This window comes from Physeter macrocephalus, chromosome 18, assembly GCF_002837175.3.
Source record: "Physeter macrocephalus isolate SW-GA chromosome 18, ASM283717v5, whole genome shotgun sequence".
Lineage (NCBI taxonomy): Eukaryota > Metazoa > Chordata > Mammalia > Artiodactyla > Physeteridae > Physeter > Physeter macrocephalus.
Window position 1 is genome coordinate 95981412 of NC_041231.1, and position 19675 is coordinate 96001086.

At 39.6% G+C, this 19675-nt stretch overlaps 1 protein-coding gene across 2 annotated transcripts in view; it reads left to right on the top strand.

The window, feature by feature from the left end:
- Nucleotides 1-19675, top strand: part of ATXN1 (ataxin 1) — a 328762-nt gene that overhangs the window by 46373 nt on the left and 262714 nt on the right. For both annotated transcript variants that reach the window (XM_055079724.1, XM_028479267.2), the window contains exon 2: nt 10021-10149. The gene's annotated coding sequence lies outside the window, so the exon portion shown is untranslated. The remainder of the gene's footprint in view (nt 1-10020; nt 10150-19675) is intronic.

Here is a 19675-nt window from a genome sequence, read left to right on the forward strand (position 1 = left end):
TGAGTAATATTCCATCGTATATATGTGCCACATCTTCTTTATCCATTCATCTGTCAGTGGACACTTAGGTTGCTTCCATGTTCTGGCTATTGTAAATAGTGCTGCAGTGAACATTGTGGTACATGTCTCTTTTTGAATTATGGTTTTCTCAGGGTATATGCCCAATAGTGGGATTGCTGGGTCATATGGTAGTTCTATTTTTAGGTTTTTTTTTTTGTGTGTGGCAGTACGTGGGCCTCTCACTGTTGTGGCCTCTCCCGCTGAGGAGCACAGGCTCTGGACGCGCAGGCCCAGTGGCCATGGCCCAGCCACTCCGTGGCAGGTGGGATCCTCCCGGACCGGGGCAGGAACCCGCATCCCCTGCATTGTCAGGCGGACTCTCAACCACTGCACCACCAGAGAAGCCCCCTATTTTTAGTTTTTTAAGGAACCTCCATACTGTTCTCTGTTAGTGGCTGCATGAATTTACATTCCCACCAACAGTGTAGGAGGGTTCCCTTTTCTCCACACCCTCTCCGGCATTTATTGTTTGTAGATTTTTTGATGATGGCCCTTCTGACTGGTGTGAGGTGATACTTCATTGTGGTTTTGATTTGCATTTCTGTAATGATTAGTGATGTTGAGCATCTTTTCATGCATTTGTTGGCCATCTGTATATCTTCTTTGGAGAAATGTCTGTTTAGGTCTTCTGCCCATTTTTGGATTGGGTTGTTTGTTTTTGTGATATTGAGCTGCATGAGCTGCTTGTATATTTTGAGATTACTCCTTTGTCAGTTGCAGCATTTGCAAATATTTTCTCCCATTCTGAGGGTTGTCTTTTCGTCTTATTTATGTTTTCCTTTGCTGTGCAAAAGCTTTTAAGTTTCATTAGGTCCCTTTTGTTTATTTTTGTTTTTATTTCCATTTCTCTAGGAGGTGGGTCAAAAAGGATCTTGCTGTGATTTATGTCATAGAGTGTTCTGCCTATGTTTGCATGTAATTGTCCATTTTTCCCAGCACCACTTACTGAAGAGGCTGTCTCTTCTCCATTGTATATTCTTGCCTCCTTTATCAAAGATAAGGTGACCATATGTGTGTGGGTTTATCTCTGGGCTTTCTATCCTGTTCCATTGAGATAAGGTGACCATATGTGCGCGGGTTTATCTCTGGGCTTTCTGTCTTGTTCCATTGATCTGTATTTCTGTTTTTGTGCCAGTACCATACTGTCTTGATTACTGTAGCTTTGTAGTATAGTCTGAAGTCATGGAGCCTGATTCCTCCAGCTCTGTTTTTCTTTCCCAAGATTGCTTTTGCTATTCGGGGTCTTTTGTGTTTCTATACAAATTGTAAAATTTCTTGTCTAGTTCTGTGAAAAATGCCATTGGTTATTTGGTAGGGATTGCATTGAACCTGTAGATTGCTTTGGGTATATAGTAATTTTCGCAATATTGATTCTTCCAATCCAGGAGCATGGTATATCTCTTCATCTGTTTATGTTATCCTTGTTTTCTTTCATCAGTGTTTTATAATTTTCTGAGTATAGGTCCTCTGTTTCTCTCTTAATATTGAAGGAAATTAAAGAATTCTCTCAATTTGACATACTTTTGTGTAGTTTAAATTTGTACATGACTTCCTGTTCCAAGTGGGCAGTTTTGGTGCCTAGGACCCTTAGTATTCTAGATCATTCTTTGACACCTTTGGTAGCCACCTTACTTAAGAATTGAATGACTGGAAAATAAAGCCATGTGGAGCCTTCAAATCATTTATCCTCAGTCTTGTCTAAGTGGCTAGTTAATGCCCCATTTGAAGGTGGAAAAATAAACATATCTTAGGAAGTAGTTCTCATTTGCTATGTTTAGTGAGGAACAAAATATAAACTCACCAGTGTGAGAGAGAGGTATATGATGTTTATTTCTTTATGAATATTCATAACTTGGGCCAATAAAATAAGAGCACCAGCTTTAGATCACATAGTTCTCCTTGATTTTAAAATGTTTTCACAGTTTAAAAAATGATGGGGTGTACTGCTGGTAGGAGTATAGATTGGCATAGCCATTTTGGAAAACAATATGGCAGCATTGTGTAAGAGTGAATATTCATATACCATGACCCAATCAATCCAGTCCTAGGCAGTACCGCAGAGAAACTTTGCTTATGTGTATTGTTTCTACTGGAAATAGCATTGTTTCTAGTAAAATAATTAAATAAAATGAACACTAGAAACTAAAAATTTTAAAAATCCATTAGCAGAACACTGAAAAATTCACACAAGGGATATTATATAGCAGTGAAAATGAACGACCCACAGCTGCTACCAACAGCATAGTTAAATCTTAGAAGCAACATTGTGTGCAAAAAAACTTAACCACAGAAGTCTATATATAATAAGATAGAATTATTTATAAAGTTCAGAATCAAGCAAAATTAAATGATATATTTTAGGGAATGATACAAAGTTCAGGATTGTGGTTACCTCTGGAGAAGAGGTGGGGGAGAGCTTAGGGAAGTAGCAGATAGGTATATGCATCGTTATTAGTAATGTCTTAAATGAGATGGTACATTTATGGGTGTTCATTTTATTGCTGTGCTTCATAGATTATATACATGTTGTGTGCATCCTTTTGTAGAGTTCAAATTTTGCATAATACAAAAAATTTTTTTGGATTAAAAAATTTTTTCCAGCTTTATTGAGGTACATTCAGCTCTACGGAAGTTTAGGGTGTACAGCATAATGATTTGACTTTATGTGTATTGTGAAATGATTACCACAATGTTTAGTTAACATTCATCATCTCGTATATGTACAAAAAAGAAAATAAATTATTTTTTCCTTGTGATGAAAGCTCTTAGGATTTACTCTCTTAATAACTTTCATCTATATCATACAGTTGTGTTAAGTATAGTCATCATGTTTTACATTATTATATTTGTAAAATACAAATATTTTAAGGTGATAGCATAAACCAGAATTTCCCCTTGTTGCTCCCATATCCTACCTATTTCCTATCATAGTCCCTTTTTAAAAAAAATAATTTTATTTAATTAATTAATTTATTTATTTTTTGGCTGCATTGGGTCTTCCTTGCTGTGCATGGGCTTTCTCTAGTTGTGGTGAGCAGATGCCACTCTTTGTTGTGGTGCACGGGCTTCTCATTGTGTTGGCTTCTCTTGTTGCGGAGCCTGGGCTTTTCACGTGCGGGCTTCAGTAGTTGTGGAGTGCGGGCTCAGTAGTTGTGGCTCGCGGTCTCTAAAACGCAGGCTCAGTAGTTGTGGTGCACGGGCTTAGTTGCTCTGTGGCATGTGGGATCTTCCTGGACCAGGGCTCGAACCCATGTCCCCTGCATTGGTGGATTCTTAACCAGTGCACCACCAGGGAAGTCCCTATAGTCCCTTTTCATAGTCCCCAGTGTCTTGACATTACACATGAGTGTTTAAAAGATGTGGTATGACAGGGAAATCCTTGAGGTCCTTTGGGTGGCTGAGGATATAGGGTGAAGCTGACAATAACCCCGAAGTGGGATGAGATAGGAGACAAAGAAGCCGTCTACTCCTCTTCCTACAGAATGCCTAGAGAATCTTGGGTCATGGAGAAAAGAGAGCCCATTAAGTAAGGCTTGGCGTGACCTTCTGGAAACTCCATATTTATTGTCCCGATGGTGATGAATAGTTCCGAATGTGGACGATCAGCTTGGATAGCTTATTAGGAGAAACTTGTTCTTTTGCTGCCCACTATTCTTTTCTGAGCAGAACGTGGCCTTGAGTGAGGAGGGATTTGGCATGTGTATAATGATGTCATAGGTGACGCAGCCAGGCAAATTATCACAGAGGCTCAGTCTTGAAAAATTAAAAGGCGATATGTGAGAGATTGGTCCATGAGGGAATAAGAATGACAATGAAAGTGGAAAACGTATGCCAGGACTGGTGTGGTGCTCCTCTGGGTACCAAAGTTCTCTCCTGCTCAGATGCATCATCACTAAAGTGCTGGCCGGTCTTGGAAGGGGAGGGCAGACGTCTCCAGGGGGTCCTCAGCTTACTCTTGAGCAACTGCATAGAGTAATCTGTGGCATGCCCGTGTGGTGGAAGGTTGAGTCTTCCTCTGGATTTCCACTGAAGGAGCGTGTGGAATCAATACCCAACTGCACGTTTGTCCTGAGAACACCCAGAGGCCCCTGTGTGGCTTGGTATTTTTCAGACTAATTCTCCAAGAGGAAAATGTGCAGAATGTCTGTTTTCTAAAATAGTTTCAGCATCTTTTATGCAATGCTGATGCATCTGGAAGTGAAAATGCTAAGAGTTTCATTTCACTAAAAATGGATTTTTTTTCTTTAACCTTTAACTTTAGATCACAAGTAGCGACATTTTCACCATAGTCTTAAGGGTATCAAAATGTGTGTGTTCGTTGACACATTGAACCAGTCTTTACTGAGAATGTTAATGTGCAAAGGAATGTGCAGTTTGTTATGAAAAATGCAGAGACCTGATAATGACTCTTAGGATCTCACAGTGTAGAGAGGGAAATGGGTCATTCATTACATGACAGGACAAATAACAGTATATGTGGAAGCATGTCACAGAGGAGGTGACATCTGAGCTGAATCTTAAAGGAAGAGTAACATTTGAATTAGTAAGAAGGGCATTCCCAATTGAGGGACCAGCATAAATAAAGAGGAATTTTGCCTTGTAAATTTCTAAGATTTCACCAGATTTTATGACACAAACACAAGCATCATGATAATGAAATTAATAGGAAATTCAGAGAAATATTATCTAAGTAAATTAAAACTTTTGTGTGTATGTGCTAAATTCGTTTGTCCTACCTTTTCATCTTAATCATGTTGCAAAGCACAATAGATTTGCACTATGTTAAACTGGTTAATAGTTGTGCCCAATGAATAGAATTATAATTCAGTTTAAAAGTAGTTTAATATCCTACTGGTAAAACAGGTAAGAATTTAGCATTTAAGTAAATTTAGATAATTTAGAGTTTAGATAAATTTAGATAAATTAGAAGTTTGGGGTTAACAGATACACACTACTATATATAAAATAGATAAACAACAAGGACCTACTGTATAGCCCAGGGAACTATATTTAATATCTTGTAATAACCTATAATGGAAAAGAATCTGAAAAAGAGTATATATATGTACACACACACATATATGTATATGTATAGATGAATCACTTATCTTTATACCTGAAACTAACACATTGTAAATCCATTATACTTCAATTAAAAAAAGAAAAAAAGTTAGCATTTTTATATTTCCCCTTCGTAAATCTATTACTTCTCAGAAAATGGTTAAGCCCCAATTAGAAGTCTAACTTGCTTTGGGTTTTATCATTTATCACAGAGCTAAAGATGAATTGAGAATAGAAATCTCAAAATGCAATAATGATAGTACCTTATATTTCAGTAGCACACAGTATATATAAAATAGTTCAATATTTGTTATTTAAATTCAGCAAGTGTGCAACAGAAAGAGCAATATAAGACTAAATTATAAGTTTGCTTTGCAGAATAAACTATTGCCAGTATATTCTGCTCAACTGTGTATTGGTAGCATTTGTAAACAGTTCATTCTTAACATTATTTTTCCTGAAAAACCTGTTGCAGAATTATCTTGCTTCTTTCCCCCTCTTTGCAGAGTCTGTTAAATTTTAGCAATTCTAAATCAGAATAGCATCTAATAGACAACACGTGGAATGTGTTGGCTGTTAATTCAAACGTTTTTATGGCATATTCATTAGACAAATACATAATATTTATAAAGTCTATCCAGTAATTAAAAGAAATGGATGAATATGTATCACTATCTTGTTTTTTTAGCAAAATAAATAATTCGCAGTAAGCGTTTCTAATTATTTCAGCTAAACGTTTATAGCGCTGGAATGATAATATTTGTTGTTTCTATCGTTTAGATTTTCTAGATAATTTTTGGACAGAAATGCTTCTTTCGTGTTGAAGTGTCTGTGCCTTTACACGTACATTGCAGTTTACTGAAACAATAATTTGCCCTTCAGCTGTTGTGAATAAAACTCTCCTTTATCCTTAGTTTGCTGAGGACCTCTCTGATCACCTTTCTATGGCCTTACAGACATGCTAATGCTAATTAATGTTTTAATAGGAAAAAATGTTGGCAAATAAAACTTGTTAAATTTGAAGCATGACTTATAAATTCACCTGGGTTGCCCTAATGATAATGTTTATAGAGTGCTTCCAGTATGCTGAACTCTGTACTAAATATTTTACTTATGGAGACTTCCCTGGCGGTCCAGTGGTTAAGACTCTGCGCTTCCACTGCAGGGGGCACGGGTTGGATCCCTGGTTGGGGAACTAAGATCTCTCATGCCGTGCAGCCAAAAAAAAAAAATTTTTTTTTTTTACTTATATATACTTTTATATATATATAATATATACTTATATATATTATTATATGTATGATAATATATATACTTATATATTATTTGAATGTAAATATTTACATGTATATGCTTATATATTATTATATGCATATGGTAATATATATACTTATATATTATTTAATTTTCCCAATTACTGTGTGAGGTGGGCGTTATTATGCCCATTTTACAGATGAATTTGTAACCATTATGCCTCACAACATTTAATAATAATTTAAATATACTATATTAATAATATATTGATATTTTAAATATGCAACTCTGGAGCTTTACACATATTTCATGTATCTATAAACTTTCTTTTGTTCATTCAACAAATATTTATTCACTGACTATTTATGTGCCAGGCTGCTATGCTAAACTCTGGGGAGAGTGGGATGAGGCAGTACCCACCCCCTCTTGCCTTTAAGGGACTTAACAATGTACTGGGAGAGATGAACTAGCCTAAGATACAAGTACAAGAAAATAATGATAATTGCTTTAATAGGAGTAGGTATGGGGTATTGTAGAAAAATGGGAGAAGGGGACCTCAGCTCCCCAGAAGGTTAAAGAGAGGTCTTCACAGACAATCAGCCCTAGCTCTGAACCTTGAAGAGTGAGTCTGAGTTTGAAAAGATGATCAGAGGGAAAAGTGCAGAGGGAAAAGAATAGACCAGGGTGTGGGCAGGAGCCGGAGCCAGGCAGGCTTGGTCAGGGAGCTACAGGGATTCAGAGGGGATGAGCGTCAAGTGCAGCTGGAGGAGGGCCATTGTGGCTGAGGTCAGATCACAAGGAGGCTGGCCTGCTGTTCTACGGAGGGCGGACCTTGTGCTCGGTGTGTTGAAAAGCCATCAGCAGATTGATTCAACAAACACTCATTAAATTATGATAAAGGATGTCCTTTTCCCCTCCCTCCCTCCTCTTCTCATTTATTCATTCAACAGATTTTTAGTGAGTGCCTATAACATGCCTAGCATTGTGTTGAACAATGAGGATAAAAGCATGAGCAAGAACTTGACATAGTTCTGCCTTCCTGGAACTTACTAATTAGTGGGGGAAACAAGCATTCATCGTGAATTTAGCAAAAAAAAAAAAAAAAAAAAAAAAGTAAAATTACAAAGGTGACCAGTGTAACAAGGGAGAGAGTGATTCTGTAAAAGCATGTAGTAGGGGGTAGTGACCTGGCCGAGGAGATCAGGAAAGGCTCCCTTGAGGAGAAGAGGACTGAGCTGAAGGAGGAAAGAGTACAAGGTCATTTGATAAAGAAGGTGGGTGATTCGGGGAGAAGTCTCAGCAAGGAGGAGATCATGTGCAAAGGGTCTGAGGCCTAGAAGAGCTAGGTACTTTTCAGGAATGAAAAGTATAGGCAGAGGAGCTGCATGCAGTCTGGAAAAGAATGCAAGGGCTGGATCACACTGGGCCCTGGGAGCCATGGTCAGAATCCAAGCTCTGTGGAAAGCCACTGCAGTGCTTTGGGCAGGTGCTGAGGATGGGCTGTAGGAGAAGGGGCTGTAGGATGGCAGGGAAGGAAGCAGGGAGACTAAATGGAGGCCAGCAGAATAGTCCAGATGAGTCGGGATGGTGGGTAGCCTGGAGCGGAGGTGGTGGTCGGGAGAGAAGGGGAAGGAGGGTGTGTGCTTGTGGCAGACTCAATGACCGGATGGTTGGGAATGGGGCATAGTTTGGAAAGGACGATGTCAGGGTGATGTCGGCGCCATTGCTGAGCTAGGGAAACATAGGAGGGGCAGATCCCCCTCTGCTTGGATTCCCAGAAAACGTCAGGAGAGGTGGAGAAAGACATCAAAAGGAATTGAGATTGGAGGTTGGCCTTGAAGAATGAGTAGGCATTTTCTAGTTGGCAAGGAGGGGAAAGGCATGCTAATCAAGGGAGTGGCAGGTTCAGAGGCACAACCAGAATAGAGCAGACAAATGATGGCATACGTACCCGGGTACAAAAGGGAAATTAATATGTGACCCATAAATAACTGTTGATTTCTTGATACGCTCATGTCTATTTTGTGCACAGTCATCCTAAGACCTATAGTAGGTAGAGTTTGTAAATAGGTTAAAATGTTTAAGTGGTTTTTTTTTTATTCCATGGACATAATATATAGAAATTCCTCTCTTTCCTTCCATATTTTGAAGTAAGGATTCACATATGGCTCTTGATTTTATTATCTGCCTTCTTTCTAATGAAATTTAGCGATTTGGGTAGGACTTCGACTTTAGGTTTTTCCTTAGTGTTTTGGCATCTGGATTTGGGATTAATCGACATTTTAAATTTACTGAAATAACTATAAATTTACTCGTGATGGAAATACGATCATGTTGATTTCAATTTAGCTTGGAAACTAAAATCAAAGGACAGTCAAATCCAAAAAGAGTTAGTCATGCTAAGACGTAGGTGACATATTGACTCTGGGGAAAAATAAGGTGACATTGAATTAATATTTAACTTTTTAATAATAAGTACAAGAGTGTTGATAATCAGATCAATTTTGGAGACGTGATATGGCACTGAAATTATGAGCATAGCTTGCGTGAAAGATAGTGGCTTAAATACTGCCTTTAACATCTGCTAGCCCTACAGATGCCCAGTTTTCTTGTCAATAACAGAGATAATAAGGATTACTAGCTACCTCACAGGGTGCGGTGGAGTATTGTATGTAAAGCATTCGCACAGTGCCAGGAACATAGTCAGTGTTCAGTGAATGTCCGTGATGACGTCTGGTATCAGTGATACTGTGCTTCACCTGAGTCATCAACAGAGGGGCACGTACGGTTTCTAAAGTGAAAGTCAGGGGCTTCCCTGGTGGCGCAGTGGTTGAGAAATCTGCCTGCTAATGCAGGGGACACGGGTTCGAGCCCCGGTCTGGGAAGATCCCACATGCCGCAGAGCAACTAGGCCCGTGAGCCACAACTACTGAGCCTGCGTGTCTGGAGCCTGTGCTCCGCAGCAAGAGAGGCCGCGACAGTGAGAGGCCCGTGCACCGCGATGAAGAGTGACCCCCGCTCCCCACAACTAGAGAAAGCCCTCGCACAGCAACGAAGACCCAACACAGCCAAAAATAAATAAATAAATAGATAAAAATAATAAAATAAAGTGAAAGTCAGGCTGTTATGGTAAATACATGTACCACATTTGCTTACCTTTGTGGCTAGAAAGAATCTTAGAAAGCATCAGATTCAGTAATGTTTCTGACATTTTCTGGGGAAGAACTAACCGTTTTTCATTTCTCAGAAGTTTTGGGATCAATAGGCAGAGAAGGAGGGGAAGGAATAGGGTTATTTTGATGGTGTTATTCCTAAGGTCAGGAGATGGGCTGGGAAGCAACGCCCCTGGCAGGCGGAGCCCTCTCATCCTCAGTGATGAGGACCTGCTATGTGTCTGCTTGCTGAGTTTTTGGTATTCTGAATTGTCTCATGTGTGTTGTTTCTGTGTGTGTGTGTGTGTGTGGTGTGTGTGTGTGTGTGTGTGTGTGTGTGTGTGTGTACATGTGTGAGAGAGAGAAAGAGAGAGAGATAGGGTGGGAGAGAGATTATGCAAATATGTTTTTCTTTTCTGAGAATTCAGCTAAAGTGAATGAAGACCACAGAAAACTGCCTAACTCAGTGGGAATATTGTTTTTGTAATTACAGGTCTAGGCTTTTTGTGTTGAGTTTCTCTACTGTCTCCCCTTCTGCTCAAGCAAAATCTGTGTGAAAAGATCTGCTGGGAAGGAGCTGACTGCTTATGATTCTCCATTGTGATGAAAGCACATGGTACAGGTAAATATCTCCGCAATTTTTAACCGAAAATAACTATCATTTGATTGTAAAATCTCCAAGATAATGGTGGGGATGTTTACATGTCTGTTCACACACACACGCACACACACAGACAACATAAATCTGTAGATTCACATGTCCTCCATCTGTTTATTCTCTCCATCTCTTTATAAAAATGGAACCCTTGCTTTTTTTGTGGGAAAGAAATTAGCTTCTATTCATGTTGAGCTCACAGACTTGGATGATGACAAGGCATTAATAAGAAAGGGATAACTCTGATCATTGTGTTTATAAACTCAGCTAGAGAGACTACCATCAGATGGTAGTGGTGAACAATGCAACATATGCCATCACCTAACCTTTTTCTTCCTCTTAGCAATGCAATAATGAACATCTTTTCATTACAAGTTATTTGTCTACAAATATGTAGCATACCACTGAATACATACCCTAAAATACATTTAATTGATCTTCTCTAGTTGGACATTTAAGTTGTTTCTAATTTTTTTTTTTTTTTTTTGCTTTTATGCTACCAAGAATGTTCTTATGGCTTCATGTTAGTTGCCATTATTAATGGTTTCCTTGGGATAGTTCCTTAGCAGTAAATTGCTGAATTTAAGAGTTTTCAAGTTTTAAGACTCTTGATACTTGTTGCCAAATTACTTTCCAGTTAAGTCAGACCAGTTTATATTTCCAGAGGCGCAGTATATGAGAGACCTACTTCCATATTGTTTTGCCAGTGCTGAGAATTTTGAAAACAAAAAGAGTCTTTGCCAGTTGATTCTGAGAAATGGTGCCTCTATGTGTCCCTTTTTTTGGGGGGGGTGGTTGTGAGGGAGGGGGCATTTATTTGTAAATAATACTATTTTGAAGAACCTTTCTTCTGTAGACAGTAGCATGCTTGAAACTTACCAATAGTTAACATTTGAGAAATAATACTAAATCAAGAAGCATGGAGGGTCCTAGACAACCATGAGATCACATACTTTTTCAAAGGAAAACATAATTTTTTATTTTTTAATAAGAATAAAAAAGTATTTAATAAAAAGCAGCCATCATTAAACATGGATCTGAAGTTAATATACATATATGTGTGTGTTGTGTATATATATATGTACGTATGCAGGTGTGTATATATGTGTGTGTATGTATGTATGAATACACATACATATGTGTATGTATAACACTACATACATGTATGTGTGTCTGTATACATACACATATACCCATCCAACATTGGGAGTAGGATGACATATAATTATGGTAGTACCGTATGATTCAGGGGCTGTGGATCATAGCCGATAAGACGGCAGGCTCCAGACTGCCTTGGCTCAAACTCCAGCTCTGCTATTTTCTTGAAGTATGACCTTGGGCAAGTTACTATACAGCTCAAAGTCTAAGTTTATAAAATTTAGATAATACTAGTACCCATCTCATAGGGTGTTTGTTTTTTTTTTTTTGCGGTAAGCGGGCCTCTAACTGTTGTGGCCTCTCCCGTTGCGGAGCACAGGCTCCGGACGCGCAGGCTCAGCGGCCATGGCTCACGGGCCCAGCCGCTCCGCGGCATGTGGAATCCTCCCGGACCGGGGCACGAACCCGTGTCCCCTGCATCGGCAGGCGGACTCTCAACCACTGCGCCACCAGGGAAGCCCCTCATAGGGTGTTTTTGCAAGGAACTATATGTGAGATCATTTAAAAGTCCTATTCCAAAAGAGTATTTAATGCTCTGAGAAGATGGTCACGATCAAAGTAAAAAAAGCAAAGTATGAGACTAACCATGGTACAATCCCGTTCTTGTAAAACTGTTTTTTCCTTTCTTCCTCCTTTGTTTCATCCTCCTCTGGGATCCAAAAAAGGTATAATATATTTCTGAATGGCTTTTATTAGAATTAATGGAGTAATCCCAGTTCTGGAGAAATTGGCTGACTGAAGTCTGCAAGTCAGAGATCCATTCGCCACAGAGCTGTGAAGTCAATACTGTCTATGACACTGACCAGTGGGTCCCTTGGAGCAGCCCTTATGCGAGAACAGAGCCTCATCCCCACCCCCGGCTGCCTGACTCCTGAGATACAGCGAGGACCTTGGATGAGGCCAGCTTCCTGTCCCCTTGGAGCTGCACTGAATCTCTAACGGTCCAGCTCTATATATGAGCTGCCCTGCTAGGCTCATCTTGTTCTCCTAATATAAATAAGTTTCCTTTCACAAGGGCGAGTCCCTCAACCCTTGAACCACATCATAAGGTTGCAATGTAGAAGGAAAAAGAGAGCGTGATTTGGCATCAAGGAGACAAACCCACGGCGACTTGTCTGGCTTCAGCTAATGCTTTTCACCGGACACTCTGCAAGTCTTGTGTATGTACATTTGTTTTGGCCCAAATTTCCAGTCTAATTTGAACAGCTCTGTACTTTTCAGTAAACGAGGAACATGTGAATTCCCAATTAAGACAGTTTAGCTTAAGAATTCCTCTTTAGTGGACCATAAATTATTCTCCTTGTAATGACTACGAGGACGCATAAGAAAATGAAACTTGGGTTTATGCACGTATATATGTTATTTCAACAAAATTAATAAGTTCACAGAGGGAGAGAGGACAATGAATGTGTCAGCAAATACAGGTCAGCAAAAGAGTGCATCGTGTTCTGCCAGACTCCAGCGAGCTGCGGTAGAAAGGCCGAGCATCTCCGTAGTCAGGGCGGTGATAACACCGCCGTATGGGATGTTTGGTATTTGGATAGCACTTTGATTCCTCCCCAACTACAGAATCAATAGGGACTCAAACAGAGAGGAAGAAAGGATTCTCTACCTGTGCATGCTGGTGTGCAGAAATGCAGACACGTTGATTACTAGGGGCTTACCAGGATGAAATTTCTTTAGGGAGGAGGAGGAGTGGGGAATGTTTAACCACATTTCACAGCAGTTTTGGGTTGTCTCCATAACCAGACCATTGTTGCAATCATGTGGGAAACTCCTCTGTAAGACCAGGTCAACTCATTCTTGAGAACTCAATTCAGAGAGTCCCATAGGCCCTTTGGGGATGCCTTCGGGCTTTGCCAGAACAGAGTGAGAGCACAAATTTTGAATTGGAAGAAACTGAGATGATGTCTTTAAATTCTGATCTCGTTTAGACATTCATCCCTCATTTATTCATTCAGTAAATACCTCTTTGGGGGCTACTATGTACTCACACAGCTCTAAACGCTGGAGATACGGAACGGGACAAGGTGGACAAGGGACCTACCCTGACGGAGCTCTCATTTCTAAGGCAGATGCCATCAGCAGCATCAGAACCTGGTTTGGGTGAACAGGGGAGATGATCTGGACCGTTCTAAAAGGAGGTTTAGAGTACGTCTGAAATGAGAGAGTGGAGAAACCAGTGGAGAAAAAGACCTGTTGATCCGGAAGGTGCAGGCAGAAAGAACTAGAGGAGAGGGACTAGCAGGGAGGTTGTGGTTACTGAAAGCAGGACCAGATTGGGACGTGAAGAAGGTACCGAGAGAAGACAAGTGTGAAAGAAGACAAGTGGTGGATGCACAATTGTCAGAGCCCATAAAAATCATGCAGCCATTGATCTCTCAATTTAGGTAATAGAAATAAAGCTTGCTATCGATAATCTGTCTTTTCACAAACTGTGAAATGGGTGTTTTGTTCTATGACTGTATAAACATGTGAGACAAGAGAGTGGATGGCTCATGGTATAGGGTGGTACTTTCTTTTTTCAACCACACCCAAAAGAAGAACTGAGGTGGTGGCTTCGCCAGAACACATTGACCTTACTCTAACTTTGACTAATGACATCCCTATTCTTACCTTATCCACCACCCTTCACGTTAGAGAGCGAGATTAGTTCTATGATCAATTTTCCCTCCCGTGGGCAACCACAGTTAACTTTATTTTGGCTTTTTTTTTGTTGTGTTTGCTTGTTTGTTTTGTGGTATGCGGGCCTCTCGCTGTTGTGGCCTCTCCCGTTGCGGAGCACAGGCTCCGGACCATGGCTCACGACGGGCCCAGCCGCTCTGCGGCATGTGGGATCTTCCCGGACCGGGGCACGAACCCGCGTCCCCTGCATCGGCAGGCGGATTCTCAACCACTGCGCCACCAGGGAAGCCCTATTTAGTTAACTTTAAACGGATTTAACTTCTGGATCGAAATAGTCTCTCCGGTTGTCACCTCTTGGCCTCTTTAGTATTTTGGTACCCTTCCACTCAGCCTGTTTGTGGGATTGTGGTTCTTCTTACCTTCCTCCCTCAATTCCTGGTTGCTTTTAGTGGTCTCTTAAATAATAAAATCCACTTAGAGATTTATTTTATCTCCTTTGACCTTCAGCATGGGTTTGGTAAAGGCTACATTTTTGGCTTTGGCTTTACTATCACTGAGGGACCCTTTTCTTCTGTATTATTGCTTCCTAGTCAACTGCTTTATCCCGCGCCCCCTGCATCGGCAGGCGGATTCTCAACCACTGCGCCACCAGGGAAGCCCTATTTAGTTAACTTTAAACGGATTTAACTTCTGGATCGAAATAGTCTCTCCGGTTGTCACCTCTTGGCCTCTTTAGTATTTTGGTACCCTTCCACTCAGCCTGTTTGTGGGATTGTGGTTCTTCTTACCTTCCTCCCTCAATTCCTGGTTGCTTTTAGTGGTCTCTTAAATAATAAAATCCACTTAGAGATTTATTTTATCTCCTTTGACCTTCAGCATGGGTTTGGTAAAGGCTACATTTTTGGCTTTGGCTTTACTATCACTGAGGGACCCTTTTCTTCTGTATTATTGCTTCCTAGTCAACTGCTTTATTCTGGGGCTCAAACTTCTACCATATATTTTACTCAAATACTTTTCCTTTCTTTGGCAAGCCCAGTTCGTTTAGTTTAGTTGTCCATCCCACTCCCAACCCATTCCACCCAAGCCCCCAACACACACACTGGGATTTGCAATGTACATTTCCAAGGTTAAGAAGACCCTATTGATATTCGTTAAATCTTTAAAATAGAGATCTTCTCCAAAATCATCTTTTAGCATAAATATGTTCTTCTCTTTTCCACTCTAGTTCCTTCAGTCTGAAGGTAGTCTGCATAACTCATAGCTAGTTTGGGGGAAGGTATTATTTTGAGACACTTTAATGATGTTTTTCATGGCAAAATGAAAAACGTAGAGACAAAGACCCCAGGGTACTTAGTGTTTTATATGTAGGCATAGCTTTTCAAAACCGTTTCGGAGTGTATGCGAGTATCTAAAATAATTTACCAGACTTCTGTATAAAGCATTTTATTCTTTGAAAAATCTTATAAATCATATAATTTACTGTGTCAGTGTGCAAACATTCCCATAGTTCTCTTACCTTTCATGAAATGAGGTAGAATATTTTGTCATCTGACAGTAAAACACATGAGAAAATGGTTGATACCAAAGCCTACTGTTTTCTTTCTTTATTTATTTTCCTTTCCACGTTGGGATGCTGGAGCATAATGCTGCAGAGATTTCCTCCCTCCTAATACACTGATGCTCTCTCATTGTTGGCAAACTGTACTATTCAAAGTGTGAGTGGTGACTAGGTGTAGAAATATCAAAGTGTCAGTATTCTGTGGTACTTTTTAAATTACTCTCTTTTTTTCTCAGAGTTTATCAAATGAGATGAAGTATTTGAATATGTTTTCTAAATTCTAGAATATTACATATTATAGCTGTTGGTGTTATAGTATTTAGAGGTTGAAGGGAACGTGAAGATGATTTAGTCCCCTTTTCCCCCAACTCAAGACCCCCTCACATATCATTAGTGCCTTTCATTTCACCAGGGTTCAGATAGCGAGTCATTGATTGTTCATTGATTATTGAAAGAACCATTATCACTGTAAGATTTAGAAATAGTATATAGAAATTCGTGGGGGTAGTATACTCTTCTGTTTGAGTTAGCAAGAAACAAAAGATGCATGCCTCTGGATGCCAAGCGGTATCAAGGATTATGTCTTTAGATTAAATGAGAAGTATATCATTGATATTTATTTAGATTTTCACTAAGTGTTTTGAGTAAAATTTGGGAAGGTTGTTTCTATGACTTGGCAATTTACTCTGCCTCCTGTTTTCTCTTTGGACGCATTCTTTCTTCTGTATCTTTCATTTTTCCTTTCTTTAAAGTGAGGACAACAGGTCACTGTGAAGATTACATACATAATCAACTTTTAGAACATTTCCTGGACTGGCACATGGTTAAAGCATCTGCTACTACTAATTCTACTCTGTTGTTTCTCCCTGCTACTTGACACTCTGTTTTTTCTGGTAGAGATTTTTCTTGAGTATCAAAAATAAATCAATTTAACCAAACAAAACAAGAAATTAAGTACTGATATCATATGCTTTAGAAGCTGGGGTTGTGTTTGGTTCCACTGGTGGAGATGTGATCCTCTGAGTGCATCCATGGCTGAACCCAAATTCAAGTGGAACGCCCTGGGTCTGGGCATCAGGAGAGCTTTGAACAAGGTACTCATATTGTGCCTCCAAGTTTTATATCTGTAACATGAGCGGACTACTCTCTGAGGCTTCTTCTGCTTCTAAAAAGGATCATGATCTTACATCCTTGATGTTTTAAGGCTTTGAAGTCCCCATAGAAAAGAACCCATGAAAAGTCCCAGTCACCGTTTCTATTCTCTCCATGCATTTGTGTGTATGCGTGGAGTGTTTTTTGGTTTGTTTCCTCCTTCATGTTCAGGTGGTGCTAATGACCTGCCCCTCAAGTGATGATGATAAAACAAAACAAAACACTTCTTTCCTGCACCAAGGCAACCCCCTCCAGATGCTGAACCTCTTAAGCTAGTATTCAGATGGCACAGAGAGAGCATCACTTCACTTGCCACTGAAATACAGCCATCTCTGGAGTGAAATTTGGCAGCTGTGTAATAGTCAAGCTGCAGTACTTATATGACAGTTTGGGGAAAGGAGTGAGACAGAAATAGCAGATTCCAAAATAATCCAATTAAAAGAGCTGGGAAAGCAGAGTTGGGCAACAGGAAGGGAGGATGGGATGCCCTGAAGTTGGATTATCTCTACGGGTTAGACAATGTGGACTTTGGCCCCTGAAGCTCGATGGTGACCACAGTCCGCAATCTCCTACACACACCAGAGAGGGGGCTTGTCTGATAGCCCGTTTGGCTATAATCTTGTGAGTTTTCTCTCTCTTTTCCCAGTGATCTAATTATCAGGCTGTGTTGGCACATGACTAGATCTGTCTTTCAGAGCCACCTCCTCCTTTTGCCCCCTGCATAGGATAATATCATGGTGTAGTATTTATGACATCAGAACATACTACGCCGAGAAGTTGTTATGTTAAAGCACCTTTTAAATGGCTCAGGCAGGATGAACTTGCAGATAAGAAAGGACAACCCCTCCCCCGCCAAAAAGAAAGGACAACCCTACTGTTTAATTCAAAGATCTTGGCAATAACAGTGACGGGGGAGGAAGATTCAAGAAATGTACCTGGTAGATGAATGCAGTTGAATAAAAATGGAGAATTCTTTAAGTTTTCTAGAGTGGAAGTTACCATTGTGATTAATATTAGAGCAAGATCCTGGACGTTGTAGTGGATAAAATTGAAAAATACTAAGCAATGTGCACAACAACAGTTTTTTAAAAAGCACAGACGGAAGAGTTGTCAGCACAGAAATAATCAGATCATCAGATAATAGGACATCAGATCTCTCAAAAGGGAGATTCCAGGGAATAAAGGAAGCAGACACTAAAGGAACCAGGGCACTTCAATTTAACCAGAAAAGAGAGAATTTTAAAAATACATATAGGGAAAATGGAAAAATATATAGTTTCATTTAGAAGCATATAAAATCTTTAGGTAAGGAGCAGAGTTCATATAGTCTACTATTATAAAATAGAACCAAAATGAATTCAAGGAAAATTAAATTCATGTTATGGAAAAAAAAAGAAGGAGATTTGGTAGCAGAGATTCTGGTTTTGAGTTTCAGTTGTACAATTTATTCGCTTTGTAACCTTGGGGAAATCACTTAAAATCTGAGGCTTTTTTTTTTTTTCTAAATCTGTAAAATAGAGATAATTATATCTAACAGGGGTGCTTAGAGGATCAAGTGTAGGAATGCATAGAAAATGTATGGTGAATTGTAAGGCCCTCCACATATGTTATTTCTGTAAATATGCACTGTTTTTATGGAGAAGCTCTTAGGGGCAGTGATCACCTGTGTGTGAGAGGATAACTTAGAGGACCAGTCCCACAGAGGAGAAATCTATTGTGAATAATTTTAAAATATACGTGAATTTTTTTTTCAGCTCCTCGTTTTTCTGGCTCGGAAATTCTTCTGTGTTTATGGGATTTTTCTAAAAATTTTCCAGCCAGCTCTGTTAACAGAGTTGTCCACTATCTGTGGAGCTAGAAACCCCATGATTTTATAGTAAATATTGCTTCTGAGTAAACCTTGAATAACAGATCAAAAAAAAAGAATGTTGTCTTGTTTCATTTAATAATCCTCATTTCAGGAGGTTTAGGCAGAAATAGGAGGGGGTCTGTGCGAGGGACAAATAAGTCAAATAAGTAGGATGCTAAATGATGAAGACTTTGCAACGGAAAAGGTGAAGCACAGTAAATCTCCACAAAGTGTGGGCTGGTGTGCTGAAGTTCCCTTTATGCAGCATCCCGTCTGTCTCATTAGCCTCTGTGTTTCTTAATCACAGACTCCATGAAGTGTCTACTTGGCTTTTTTTTTTTTTTTCTTTTTAAGTAGTTTATCTTAATCTCCTACAAAAGTTAATGAAAGGAAATCAACTGGATTAGATGCTGTTTGTGTGTATTCCCATGCAAGTCGGGGACTGCAACAGGCTCTGTTTATAAGTGGATACTAACATGGGGGCCAGTCTGTATGCGTATGAGTGTATTTGCATGTTGCACTCATGAATATGTGTGCATTTGTGTGGATATCCACAGATATAGCACATATGTGCATCTGTTGTATGTACCCTCCCATGGAAAAGACACATTGACATTAATTAGAAAGGGTGCTATAAATAGTGAAAGTAGAATTCCTTTCGGCAGCATTTACTATTAGAATTAAAGTGCTTGATGTAACATTGTGTGTGCAGGAGAGTTTGCTTATTCCTCCTTTAGGACAGTAGTAGGAGTTAAATATTAACAGATTTAAGAGTCAATAAGGTTCTAAAAATACACATTCTCTATTGTGTGCAGGTCTTGCGATACAGAAGTGTCTCTGCTTGCTTGGAATTCAAAATGCTTCGGATAAAGAATATTGCAGAGTGAAATTTGTGGCAGAAAATGTGCCTGATTGTTTGTTTATTATTCCTGAGGGTGTTTGCAGGGCTGAACTATCACATGTAGAAAAGAACAGCTTTGTTTGGAAAATACAGTAGGAGCAGTACAAGAAAATTGAATTTTGTTTGGAAAATACAGTAGGAGCAGTACAAGAAAACTGAATTAAGTAAAGAAACTTAGGGAGTCCATCTTTGATTGATGATGCTTCTTATTTGCTCTTCATTATTCCCTGTGAAGGAATAAAAACTATGA